The sequence below is a fragment of the Octopus bimaculoides genome, chromosome 3 (genome assembly GCF_046866305.1).
Source record: "Octopus bimaculoides isolate indiv1 chromosome 3, ASM4686630v1, whole genome shotgun sequence".
In the NCBI taxonomy this organism is placed as follows: domain Eukaryota; kingdom Metazoa; phylum Mollusca; class Cephalopoda; order Octopoda; family Octopodidae; genus Octopus; species Octopus bimaculoides.
The window spans coordinates 85,272,807-85,286,832 of NC_142930.1; the positions used below are offsets into that span (position 1 = coordinate 85,272,807).

Genomic DNA, 14,026 nt, shown 5'->3' on the forward strand with positions numbered 1-14,026 from the left:
AGTCAACTTTCCTGGCTAGGAACAATGTCCTGTCCACTGCCATGTGATGCATGGTATGCAGCTCCTCAACTCCGAGTCACTCAGACAGCATACTGCAGCCACAGCCTGCTCTGCATCCCCTGGCACCTGCAACCAAGCTCGCTTTACCCTGGTTAGGACGTCTGCCCTGTTCTTTTCGGAAGGCACAAAAATTACGCTCAGCTCCAGATCAAACTCAGCGGTTAGCTCCCGCAATATTCCCAATCGGCGCTTTACCAGCATCTCCGCAGCCCCTTTAGTTCGCACCCTCCGCTCATTGGTGATGACTGCCGTCACCCAACCAAGCACAGTGGCCGAATCGGTTCTAATTTCGATGGTGCACAGCCCCCACTTCAAGGCCAGGTTCACCCCCTTCAGCACGGCATCCAACTCCGCCACGTTGATATGGTTGCAGTCATCCATCTTCCTGAGCCAGGCTGCATCTTCCACCACGGTGCCTCCCATTTCCAAGACAACCCCTATTGCGATGCTACTGGCGTCACACCAAACGATCCTACTCTTTGATTTGGGAACATACCAACTGCCCCTCACTGGATCCTCTGCTCTCACTCTGACCAAGACTTCCTGCATCATGTCGGTCGTTTTCTCCCCAACTCTGTCATTCCACTTTGCTCCTTCGGCTCGTCTCATGATGAAGCTACATGCCGTCCGGAGCCACCATGCAACCGGGTAGTGTCCCACCAGCTTCCCGCACACCGAGAACAGTTCCCGTCTACTCACGCTGGTGCCCAGTTCAGGGATCTCGTTCCTACGCCGAAACACCAACGCACCGGCCTTGTCTCTCCGTAGCTTGAGGCCCAGTGCAGCGCCTCCCTCCATGGCCTCTGGTGGCTTGGCGACCAGTCCTAACTTCTTCAGGTGGCCTATGACCTCCGTTGCTGGCATTATGGTTTCATCCACAAGGATGTCATCAATGTACGAATTGGTGGCCCTTTTTACTCTGTCCACCTTTCCCAGGATGGCCTTGAGAATTGTTGCCATAATTTTTGGCGCTGAATTTAGCCCAAACCCCAGCCTGGTCAAACAGTATGTCCGGCCCTTATACCTGACAAACTGATGCTTCCACAGTCTCTCAGCCACATGCACCTGCAGGTATTCCGACTTCAAATCGACGATCGTGGAGGCCCCTGTCATCTGCCTCCATTCTCGCAAGGTGTCCCCGCAGACATCTGTGGCCTCGCCGCCCGTATGACATGATATGTGGTCATTCAGCTCTCGGAAGTCAAGCACTGGTCTGACCTTATGCGTCGTGGGTTGTACCACCGCCATCAGCGGCAGGACTCCGCTCTCTCCCTCTTCTTCCCAAGGGATCAATATGCCTTCCTTAATTCACCGCTCCACCTCCCCCTCGAACTCGCTTCTGGCATCTCCTTTCAAAGTATGCTGGTAGCAGCCCACTTTATTTTTTAACGTCGGGGGTTCTCCCCTCCAGTGCCACTCCACTGTCCACCTCTGGCCATCGAAGGCGGCACGAAAATCCTGGTCTTCAATAGTGTGTGCGGCATAGTTTTCTTCGCGGTTCTCACCAATGCACGGCGTCGCCATACACGGTTTCCCCGCGACCCCGAAAGTCACACCGGCCTCGTTGACAGTGACACCTCCTAAACGCGTGATTGCATCCATCCCCATCACCACGTCAATCTCATCCACCAAGTGGCCAACTACAATTGCTTGCAGCGTCAGCTTTGCTCCCTGCACCTCAATCTGTACGTCGGTAATGCCTTCACAGCGTACCTCTCTTCCGTCGACTGCCCTCACACTGCTTTCTCCACTCCACGTCTCTACCACTCCCGGAGTCATCAGGGTCGTTGTACAGCCTGTGTCCACGAGGGCACGCGACATTTTCCCATCCACTAGCACATCAACAACGGGTAGAAAAAAATGCGCCTTTATTGATCCGAAAGGGAGACCACTGGCGCAGTAGTCTCCCTGCAGACATTCGCTGGCTATATGTCCCGTTTCTCGACAACGGTAGCAAATGATCTCAGGCTTGGGTAACTTGCAGTCTCGCACCATGTGCGGGCCCTGACACCGGAAACACTGTCCTTTGAACGGTCGCACACGTTCCTTGTTCGACCCCTCTCCGCTACTCCTTGGTCGGCCACCTTTTGCTGTCGCCGCTGCTGCCAACGGTGTCGATCTACAACACGAAACTAACATACGAGCCCTCGTTATTATATCCGCCATGGGCATGGTGTTCACGTCCGGCAGTTTCTGCAATTCGACCGACAAGTGGTCAGGAAACCCAGTTACAAACGCCAACTTTACTGTTCGATCCAGCGATTCTCCCTCGTACCCCGCCAGTCTAGCCAACCTCCTAAGTTCGTAGGCAAACACATCGACCTGTTCGCCGGTCCACTTCGCTCTCCCTAGGCGAGCGTACGCCTCAAACATTCCTTCTGCGAAGGCCTCCATCAAGCGGATTTCTATTTTCTCCGCGCTAACTTGGTCCCTCTCTTCCATCTCTAAAAATAGCGCCAACGCCAGACCATCCAAGTAGAGCGGTAGAAAACTTGCCAAGTCGCATATCCCTTGGAGCTTCGCGACCAGCTTCATCTTTTTTAGCCATGCGACCACGTCCGTGTCACCGCAAAACGGTTTAATTATATCACTAGAAATCCGGACTACACTCATAATTTTTTTTTCTTATGGGCCGAAATAGCTTGTGGTGTGATGGAGGAAAAAAGACAACAAGAAGCAAAAGGACAGAATGAAACGTTGGACCTTACCTTGTCGACCGCAGCGGAGTACACGATCGCTCCTGATCAGAACACGTCTTTCTCGCAACCTCTCTGTTTTCTGACTGACCCCACGTGCTAGCCTTCGACCGCGTGTCGCCGACTTCCGGTCTGGCCCTTCCGGTCTGGCCCTTCCGGTCTGGCCCTTCCAGTCTGGCCCTTCCGGTCTGGCCCTTCCGGTCTGACTTCACTTCTGTTTGCTTCACCTCTCTCCACCACAACACACAGCTCATCACAGCCCATAACACCACAATGTATATGTATGTATCTCTCTCTCTCTCTCTCTGTCTCTATCTATCTATATAAAATACACACAGACAACCATTTTTGAACTTTAGTTCACCTAGCCACGCATCATCACCACGCATCACCACCACCACCACCACCACCACGCACCACCACCACCACCACCACCATCATCATCATCATCATCATCATCATTATCATCATCATCATCGTCTACATTTTACAAATATTTTTCTATGTTGACAGGGATTATGCGGGTATTTTCCATTATTGCGATCTGGTACTTGTTGCGCTCTATGCTCATCTCCTTCAAGGCATATAATGCCCTTCTGATATCAGTCACCATCGAGTATGGTTTAATCAAACGAAACATACTCTCTTTACATCAATAAAATAATTTTCATTTTTCTATGTGCCTTGTATATACTCTTTTCACTATTATTCATCTGTTTTCTTAAAAACAAAACAAAAAACCCACTCTCTTACACATATTTTATATATACACACCTCATTCACCCTTGTTCTACTCAGGCCTCCCCTTCTCTCTCACTGCATCCATTTCTACTGTATCCCACTCAGTCGAAGGAGATCTTAGTCGTGCAAACAGCATGGTGATCTTACCAGTGCTGATGCCACAAAAGAAAAAGCTCTCAGTATACTCCGTAAAACGGTTGGCGTTAGGAAGGACATCTAGTCGTAGAAACGATACCAAAGTAAACATTGGAGCATGATGTAGTCCCCGGACGTATCGTATCCTGACAAAACATCCAATTCGAACATGGAAGATGAACTTTAAAAGACGATGACGATGAAGATGATGGTGATTTTGATGATGATATGCAACTGAAACACATTGATGTAAACATACCGAAAAAGGCGTTTCTATGCAGTCACATAACCTCTAAATATAGTAGTTAAATTTTCCTCTGATCAAAGTCTACCATATTAATACATAAAAAAGGGCAGAAAATAATTCAGCATTGTATACATTATATTCTTTGCTCATATTCTTTAACTTATTTCCGTCATTAGGTTGCGGTTTTGCAAGGGAACCGCCTTGAAGGGTTTAGTCGATCACATCGACTCCCTCCATTACTTACTTTTTGAAGTTGGATTTTTTGCCGAACTGCTAAGTTACGAGGCTATATATATGTGTATAGAAGTCCGTCGTCTCTATATAAATATATATAAATAGAAAGAGAGAGAGAGAGAGAGAGAGAGAGAGAGAGAGAGAGAGAGAGAGAGAGAGAGAGAGAGAGAGAGAGAGAGAGATAGAGAACTTCTTTGGAGTGTGGCAGAAGACACTTGTTCAAGACGCTACGCAGTGGGACTGAACTCGATACTAGCCGGTTAAAAAGTGAACTTCTTAACTACAGCTATGTCTACGCCTATCTGAAAAAAAAATCCAGATAAAATGGTCAGAGATGAAATTCATTTGTAGATCTGCTCAGACAAGGCAGACCTGGGGCTTAACAACAACAGCAACAGCATCAACATTCAGGTGAACATGTAAATCAGCAATGTTGTCATAAGTGAATTTTAAAAAATAACTCAGAATTTATTGACGCGATCCGTTTTGAATTCTTTAAGAAAAAACTTATCTGGTATAAAACTTCCATTTCTAAATTAAAAATCTTCCATCATAATTTTATGCAAAACAATTTGTTATGTTATACTCAAAAACTAAGCTAAATAATGAAAAAAGAAAAAAAACAAAACAATCATTTTAAAAGCTTTCTCAAAGTTCTTGATTATTTTCAAAATTAATTGAAGCCCATAATGCTATTTTATAAGAAACGTAGTTACGAAATGGTTAAGAAACATATTTACGGGTGAATTATATATTTTCCTTGTTAAACTAAACAATTCGTTGTTGATACTAAGAAAGAAATAACATTTGAGTTTTCAGAAAATGAAGTTTTTATGTTTACATATAAATCTGTGTCAAGAGAATCTGAATTGCTATAAAGAGTTGAGAAAAAATTTAAGTTGTGGTTTATATTCTCAGATTGGCACCCTATGTTTTCGAAGCATTTATGATATTAAAGAATCTATTTTTCTTTCGATGTGGGGCATATGTATGTCTATCTATCTATCTATCTATCTATCTATCTGTTAAATATGTATGTCCCCCTCTCTCTATATATATGTATGAAAAATAACCTCAACCAAAAAACAAGGAATATATAAAATTCTTACATAGGATAATCAAAACAATATCTATAATTTATGCCTCGTTCTTTTAAAATATTTTACCATTTAGTATTTTATCAGAAAAAGAAGCTGGCTTTCATATTTAAAGGCAAGCAGAAAAAAAGTAAAAAAAAAGTTGCAGTACAACTTTTATTTTTCTATACCTCATTCTTTACCCAAACTTCAAAAAACGATTATAAATCCATATTTTTTCCAAACTTGGATTTTCTTCCATTGTATTTTGATTTTACAAAAAGAAAAGGAATGAAGAAGAAAGGTTACCAAAATATGAAAGAAAAAATAAATTCGGTGTTTTTTACTCCAGATAATTATTTCATGTATATATATATGCGTGTGTGTGTGCTGTGCGTGTGCGTAGTGTGTATGCTCGCATGTGCGTATGTTTTGTGCGTGTGCTTATGTGCGCGAGTGAGTATATATGTATGTATGTATATACATTTTATTGTTCTGTGTTTAAAATTAATTTATCAGTAAATAAAGCATAATGCTTACAAGCTTTTAGCTTATTCTGAATTCGCAGTATTTTTAACATTTTTTTTCACTTCTCTCACACTGCTAAACTTATTTGAATCATGCAATCGAGACAGAGAACGATTTTTTGCCTCGTCTTCATGTAAGAAATTAATTTGTTGGGAGGTCTGGAGGGAGAAAGACAAAGAGAGAGAGAGAGAGAGAGAGAGAGAGAGAGAGAGAGAGAGAGAGAGAGAGAGAGAGAGAGAGAGAAAGAAAGAGAGAGAGAAAGATAGAGAGAGAAACAGAGAGAAAGAGACAAAGAGAGAGAGAGAAAGAGAGTAAGAGAGAGAGAGAGAGTAAGAGAGAGAGAGAGAGAGAGAGAGATTTTTTTAAAAGAAACAAACATTTGAATTTCAGCTTAAAATAATCTACTTAAATTTTTAGACATTTTACAGAAAAAAATGACGTTTCCGTTCCCGTCAAAACTATTTTTTAAAATTGTGATCCATGGGTATTCCTATAAAAAAGAAAAAAAAAACAATTTCTATGGAGCAAAATACTTCCTTTGATAGTTTTATACTTGTCTGTTTTTTTGCCAACCTAAAAGGAAGAAGACGAAAAAAATGATTTCAAAATTTGGATGTTTTAAACATTTTCGTTGAAAAAAAAATACTTTTTTTTTTACTCATGAAGTTTTAATTAAAACGTGTTTGGCATTTAGATAACTTCCTATCCGGAAAAATTATGAGGTGACTACTATGTTGCTTGCTTTGAAATTGATATTGATCTATTCCCATACATACAGATACGAGCACACACATGTGCACGCACATGCAGATTCATAGATTTCTACATATGCAAATACGTAAAAATGCACACACACACACACACACAGAGACACACACATACACATACACACACACACACACACACACACCACACACATTCACACACACACCACTTATATAGACATACATGCATGCATGTGCACTCACATACCAGTCGCATACGAAACATTTTTATGATTGGAGTAATATATATTTTTTCATTAATATTAGAAGAATGTATTAAAAGCAGATAATCCGAATTGCTCATTTTTATTTCCTTATTTATATTATATTTTGTTATCTTTATTTTGTTATATTTTCGCTTAAAAACATATAACCTAGAATACTTGAAAGATTAAATGGTATATTAATATTGATAAGGGATATTGAGGTTTAAGACAGTTTTAAAGATTTAAGAAGTGTGAAAGAGTGTAACACAAACAAAATCGAAAAAAGAAAAAAAACAGTCGTTATGTTTTATACTTATATTTGCATGAATTATCGTCAACATTCTGTTTATCAAAAGTTCCAATATTAAAAAATCATAACTGATTTGCGTAAACAAAATATAACCCACGTTATATTTTTGTTAATTTTCTTTTTAACATAAGTTATAATAGAGTTTAATGGGAATCTTAAATAGTGTCGCATGTAAGTAACAGAGTACAGTTTACGCTGTCGAAATGATAGATATAATACTTGCTAAAAGTATTCTTACACGCACAGATATGTACCGTACAAGTCGAATTTATCAGGCCAAAATTTACTGCCAAAAAAGGCAGGTCGACTTTGGAGGACCGAAAAGGCCATTTGAAATACAGCAAGATTTGAAAAGGTAGGGACGATGTTCGAATGTTTACACTATAGGGGTGTAGGCATGGCTGTGTGGTAAAAAGCTTCCTTCCTAATCACATGGTTCCGGGTTCAGTCTCACTGCGTGGCACCTTGAGCAAGTATCTTCTACTATAGGCTCGGGCCAACCTAAGCTTTGTGAGTAGATTTGGTAGTCGGAAACTGAAAGAAGCCTGTCACATACACACCTCACACACACATATGTATATATGTGGTGTTTTTGTGTGTATGTGTGTTTGTGTTTGTCCCCATCACCGATTAACACCGGTGTTTGTGTGTTTAGGTCTCCGTAACTTAGTGGTTTGGCAAACACACACATTTCCTCATGTTGAACCTTTAATCCACATACATTGTTTTTCTATCACCGTTTCTGGATCATTGTGGTTTTCGTCACTGTATGTCAAAATCGTTAAGAAAAATTTTAATATATCATATAGATGTAACTTTTGACGCTGAATCCGAATTTGTTATTCATTTTTTTCAGAAAAATTTTGTGGAAATGTTACAGGTGTTCAAAGTTTGATAATTTTCAGAATTTTCAGCCGATTAGAAAACAGCGCGTTCTCTGCATCTTCCATCATCAGGGCGGGGAGGGGGCACTGGCATGTCAAAACATTCGCGAGCAAATTAAATTTTTAAGAGCTACGAGCAAACCAACAGGAGTTGCTAGAAATAACAGTCAAAACATTGCTTAAAACAGACGTTTATTAGTAAAAAAAAAAACATCCAAGAACGAATGTTTGCAGTACACTCTAGGATTTTATAAAATAAATTATCTTTCTCATATTTCTTTCTCCACATAAATTCACAAAGATGAGTCAATCATGGAACATGTGAATTCCACATCGGCGTTTGTTTCCACGCTTTAAAGATGCCCAGATATTTTCAATTTGTTGAGCTTGAGTCCCACCTGTTATGAAAACAAACAATTATAGAACAAGTAGTGGTTACACTCCTTGTGTGCATGTGCAGCATCTTTGGTTACAATGGAGTTCTCCGCAATCAGGTACCTGGATGAGAACAAATATGTTATTGCTTAGGGACAAGCCAGCCATGATCCAACAGGTCTATGATCAAAGGCTTTCCATCCACAATCTTCAGCTTAATTTCTTAAGCTTCGTATATCTTATGTCAAACTGAAGAAAATTCTAACTGGGACCCACCTACAAGGTCAAGCGTTGTTTATCTTGATATGAGATCATCATGTCATGCACATATGGTTCTAATGCATGTGCCTCATGTAACCTTACCTGACGGGTAGTCATGATGGGTATATTAGGCTTCGTAAAATTGTACCCCAGTTTCACTTTGAGAGCATGCGCTACTCTCTCACTCAATAATAATAATAATGATAATAATAATAGAATTAAGAGAAGTGGAACAAGAGACATGGTTATAACCACGATATTGTTGCTGCTGCTGATGATGATGATGAAAATGAAAATAAGAAAACGAATAAAAATAAAACAATTATAGAATAAAGGTAAATGGAAAATCGTAGACAAGGTTGTAAGAATGGATTCATGTGACGAAGTGAAGATCTTTGAGCGAGCGGGTCAGAGTTCACCGAGTCGCTGAAAAGATTGCGACAAGCGACGAAAGAGCTTATCTATTTAACCAACACCTTAAGCAAAAGGTCGATTAGTTTGTTGGCTACATATTTAACCAATTGACTAACAATAAAGAAGTGTAAGTGAACCTGTGCGTGTGTTATTATTATGATTGTTATTGGCGTAATAACTCTCCAAAACAACAAAATACCTGAAACATGTTATGTGTATGAGATTAAGACTCATGTTGAAACAATAACCATAATCAGTTTCAGGGATCACGGATGAGCAATAAGGGAATATATGAAGGCAGGGATACCAGTTATGTGACTGAGAAAACCGTAAGTGCTGAAACAGATACACCAGATAGTCTAAAATCAATGAAATCCTGCGAAGGACTTGTAGTTAAGACATGAATATATCTCGAAATGAAATTTAGACATAAAACTCACAAATATAGCGTCAAGTATTAAGGTTGAAAACTTCTTAGAATTTAGGGCTAAAGAACATAAATTGAAATAAGGAATAATATAAGAATGAAAAGGTAAATAAGTGAAACCTTCAAAACCATTGGATAGTTTATCTCCGAGTACTGAGATTTAAACACTACAGTTAATAATAACAAAATAAAGTTAGGATCTATTTCAAAACGGGGGCACCAATATTTTCTTAACGAAACACTAACGAAACACTTTGAAACTTGGGACATTGGTAGAATGTGTCATATAAAACATCTTTTACTCTTAGTCTTCTTAACAAAAAAACGTACATCGCAAGTTATTCCATGTTAAAGTTGTCGTATTTCTGTAATTTCAACCAATCACTGACGTCTATTCAGCTGCATAGAGTTACTGCTGGGCGGTCATAAAAATGTTATTCCCTGTGACATATTTCATCCGGTTTAATCGTAATTTATACGCATATATTGTTTATATAATAAATTACGCTGTGCGTATCTGTGTGTGTAACAATTTTAGAGTTCGGATTCTAGAGTTAGGGTTAGTTTTAGGGTTAGGGTTAGGGTTAACAGTCTAGTTAGGGTTAGGGGATTAATACGATATACACCGTTACAGCGCTAACTGTTTTCAACTGAATAGACGTCAGTGATTAGTAGAAATTATCGAAATAAGACAATTTTTTTACATGAAATAAATTCGAATACAAAAATTTTTTTCTGTTCTATAACACAAAATAGATAAGTATACGAAGTTTGAAAGTCTTTCGGTACCAAAAACACTACATAAAACATAAATGAAAACTGGTGCCCCCGTTTTGAAATAGATCCTAAAGTTAAATGCAAAATGCTTAAAATTAAAAACTGATAGTTTGTAAATAATTGTTATTACAAAAGTGTTTAGACAAAATTTCGATTGGTTGTGAAGAATACAGTTATGATCTCCAAGTAAAAGGTGGGTTCTATAGTAGTGGGGGAGGAATTAACATGCGCGCCGACGCTACTCGGATGGCATATACAGAAGTTCAAAGGAAAATGTTTTAGTGATGCAACGATTAGAGATGTTACAATGGTATAAAATAAATCAACATAATAAAACGTAACATATTAATATAACAATATAAGCGAATAAAATAATGAGCGAAACGTCGTATATTATAGGATATATAAATATAACATACAAGGCTATTAAATATCGGGATATAGATATATATACGCATAAATAATAAAAAATATACAAATATACATTTATTAACAATTTACAAGTATACAAAATACAAGAATATCAAAATATAAAATAATGTCAAAACATACAAATAAGTAAATATAAACAATATAAATATATAACTTTAAAAGACAATATGAGAAAAATATCAGTAAGAATATCAAGTCCTATTATGACATGAGCAGTACTTGTGTTTGGAATTGAAAATATGTGCATATGGGAAATAAGAATAAAGTATACAGAGCATAATGATAGAACATATAGGGTATAGATTATTAACTGATCACAATCAGATGGAAGATCGAACAAGGATCATATGAACTTGGCGGGCATGTATTTGAGTAAGTTCGAAATCCTATATTCTTTTTACTAATTTAATTAACTAAATAGTACGTTGTTGAGAAGGAGCCGTAATGTCATGAAACGATATTAAAATTTAAGATATTAAGATTTAAGACTCATTAAGAAGAAAAAACATACGCTAAAGAAATCTTACAAACAATCTCATTGTATTTGTACGGGCACATAATTAAAATCTCGTTACTTTTCTTTACCTGATCCCTATGGTTTGTTTATAACTTTAAGTGCTTCTTTACCCATGTAAAGAAATACGGTTCTTATCACAGACCAAAAATTTTTTATGGGACTTCATTTATTTTTATGTACCATATCAATTGGACCACATATGTAGATTTGCATTTATTTAGGTTCTTGAATGAAAGGACATGTTTAAATTGAGACAACATGACCTCTATATAAATTGAGACAAATGACCTCTATATAATGAAATTTTTCAGTATTAATAGTAACAGAGCACTTATAAATGAAGTCCTTCCTAAGACATTAGGTAGCTATGTTGCATAAAAATGCGAGGTGAGGTACAGCTTTTATGAAGAAGTAATTCTATTAACAGAGGAAGAACCCATATCTGACGAAGGGTGACCAATTTTCTCTTAGGTGGAATCGACTTCAGACACGAACGAAATTAAATTCACAACAGTCTGCAAGAACAACAAACCTGTAATGAAACTTCATTACTCCTGTATGATATACACAAAGTGTTATGCAAATTCTTGGATACTGTATCTCACACAGAAAGGCTTGCTCCACTTCTAATCTTCCAATACCAACTGACCAGAAACCATTAAAACGAATAGTCGGTATGTTTTCTTATTATGCTAAGTGGATCTCCAAATTTTCTGACAAAATATATCTTCTCAATAACGTATTAAAATTTCCTCTAAACAGCCAACAAGTAAAAGCATTTGAGTCATTAAAGGTAGGACTCGCCAATGCTGCCATTCAAGTAATAGATGAAAACATTCTATTTACTGTTGAGACGGATGCTTCGGATTTTGCTATATCTGCGACACTAAATCAAGATGGAAGACCAGTCGCATTCCATTCTCGCACGCTACAAGGTAGCGAATAGTACCACTCCTCAGTTGAAAAGGAAGCAGTTATCGAATCGGTTCATAATTGGAGACACTTTCTTCTAGGTAGACATTTTACATTAATTACTGATCACCGTTCTATTGCATTCATGCATAATTATAAAGCGACGTGCAAAATTAAAAATGATAAGATTATGAGATGGCGCATTGCGTTATCTCCATAATCATATGATATTCACTATTGTCCAGGATCCAGCAACATCGCTCCGGATGCATTCACGAGGGTACGCTGTTCAACAATCAATTCACATTCACTTTATGAGTTACATACAGCACTGTGCCATCCTGGTGTTGTACGCCTTCATCATTTCGTCCGCAGTAGAAATCTTCCACATTCGTTAGAGAACGTGAAACAAATATGTAGGAATTGCTCTATATATCAAGAAGTGAAACTACAATATCATAAACCAAACTCAATTGACTTAATTAAGGCCATGCAGCCCTTCGAGCGAATTTCCATCGATTTCAAAGGTCCGATTCCTTCCACGAAACATCCTTATCTCCTAACAATCCTTGACGAATACTCTCGGTTTCCGTTTGGTTATCCAGTATCGGACACATCGGCTAAGACTGTACTAAAGAGTCTTACAGACTTGTTCTCAGTTTTTGGTATGCCCAGTTATGTACATTCCGATCGTGGAACTGCCTTTGTGTCTACAAGATTGAGAGAATGACTCCTCAGTAAGGGCATTGCAACAAGTAGGACAACACTGTGCAATCCCACTGGGAACAGTCAAGTAGAAAGATATAATGATATTATTTGGAAATCAGTACTACTCTCTTTGAAAACTCGTGCCCTTCCAGTATCTTTATGGGAAACAGTTTTTCCAGACGCGTTGCATTCAATCAGATCTCTACTTTGTACGTCCACTAATGCCACTCCTCATGAACGTCTTTTTAACTATCAAAGACGTTCAGCAACAGGAACATCTATCCCAACATGGATTCTTAACCCAGAACCTGCGCTTGTTCAAAGGAACAATCGCACTAACAAGTATGACCCTATCGTGGATCAAGTTGATTTAATCGAAGCCAACTCCCAATACGCTCACGTCTGTTACCCAGACGGTCGCGAAACCACAGTATCCACAAAACAATTGGCATCACCAAGAAAGATTAACCCAACTGTTAACTTAACCCAAACATTTGTCCCTCAAGAGCCAGACAGAGAGCCAACTGAAATTTCTCCTCCTAGAGATAACCGTCAAGAACAAAAAGAAGAATCCCCTTAGCTGCCTCGATCTCAAAGGATTCGGAAAGCCCCAGAAAGGCTTGATCAATGATTTTTTCTTTCTTTCTCTTTCTAGGAGGGAGTGAATGTTATGCAAATTATATGTTGTTCAATTTATAATAGCGATTTGTAACTGTTATGCAAATTGTGCTAGGATTCGAGTGACTTCCCTTGATATAAAGACCATGTGCATTTGACAGGAAAGGAAGAGAGAGAACGGTCATTTGGAATAACGTACATTGAGTCAAGACTATCGTGGATAACACTATAAGACGCCTTTCTATTTAGGATTATGACTAGAAATTAGTTTTTTTGATTGTAATGCATAACCGGGATTTACTGGTTATGCATTACACAAAGCATATCCAAATAATGTACACATCGAGAAGGAAATGGGCTTACATTTTCAGCATGATAAGAATAATAGGAAAAAGTTTAATGATCCAGGAGACGTGGTACTCACTTGCTCTGCATAAAACAAAGTCTCTTCAGAGAAGTGTTTAGAATCCCCAGCCATGAATAATACAAGAGGGTAACATGATTGAAGCATGATTAGGAATATGGGGTGCCCTGATCAACGTAAGTGGAAGTTTAAGTTTTATATGAATATTATGTTTTAATTATTGCTTTATCACACTTTTTTATTTACTTCCATGTAAAACTTTTCTTTTATAAATTAATTCATCAGATTATATATGTTATAGCGGTTTTTACCCCTTCCATCGTTCTTTTCTAAATTGTCT

General features: G+C 38.5%; 1 pseudogene; it reads left to right on the plus strand.

Moving 5' to 3' along the window:
- The first annotated feature begins 12,663 nt into the window (after window positions 1–12,663).
- LOC149136621 (uncharacterized) lies at window positions 12,664–13,284 on the plus strand (annotated as a pseudogene).
- The last annotated feature ends 742 nt before the right edge of the window (window positions 13,285–14,026 follow it).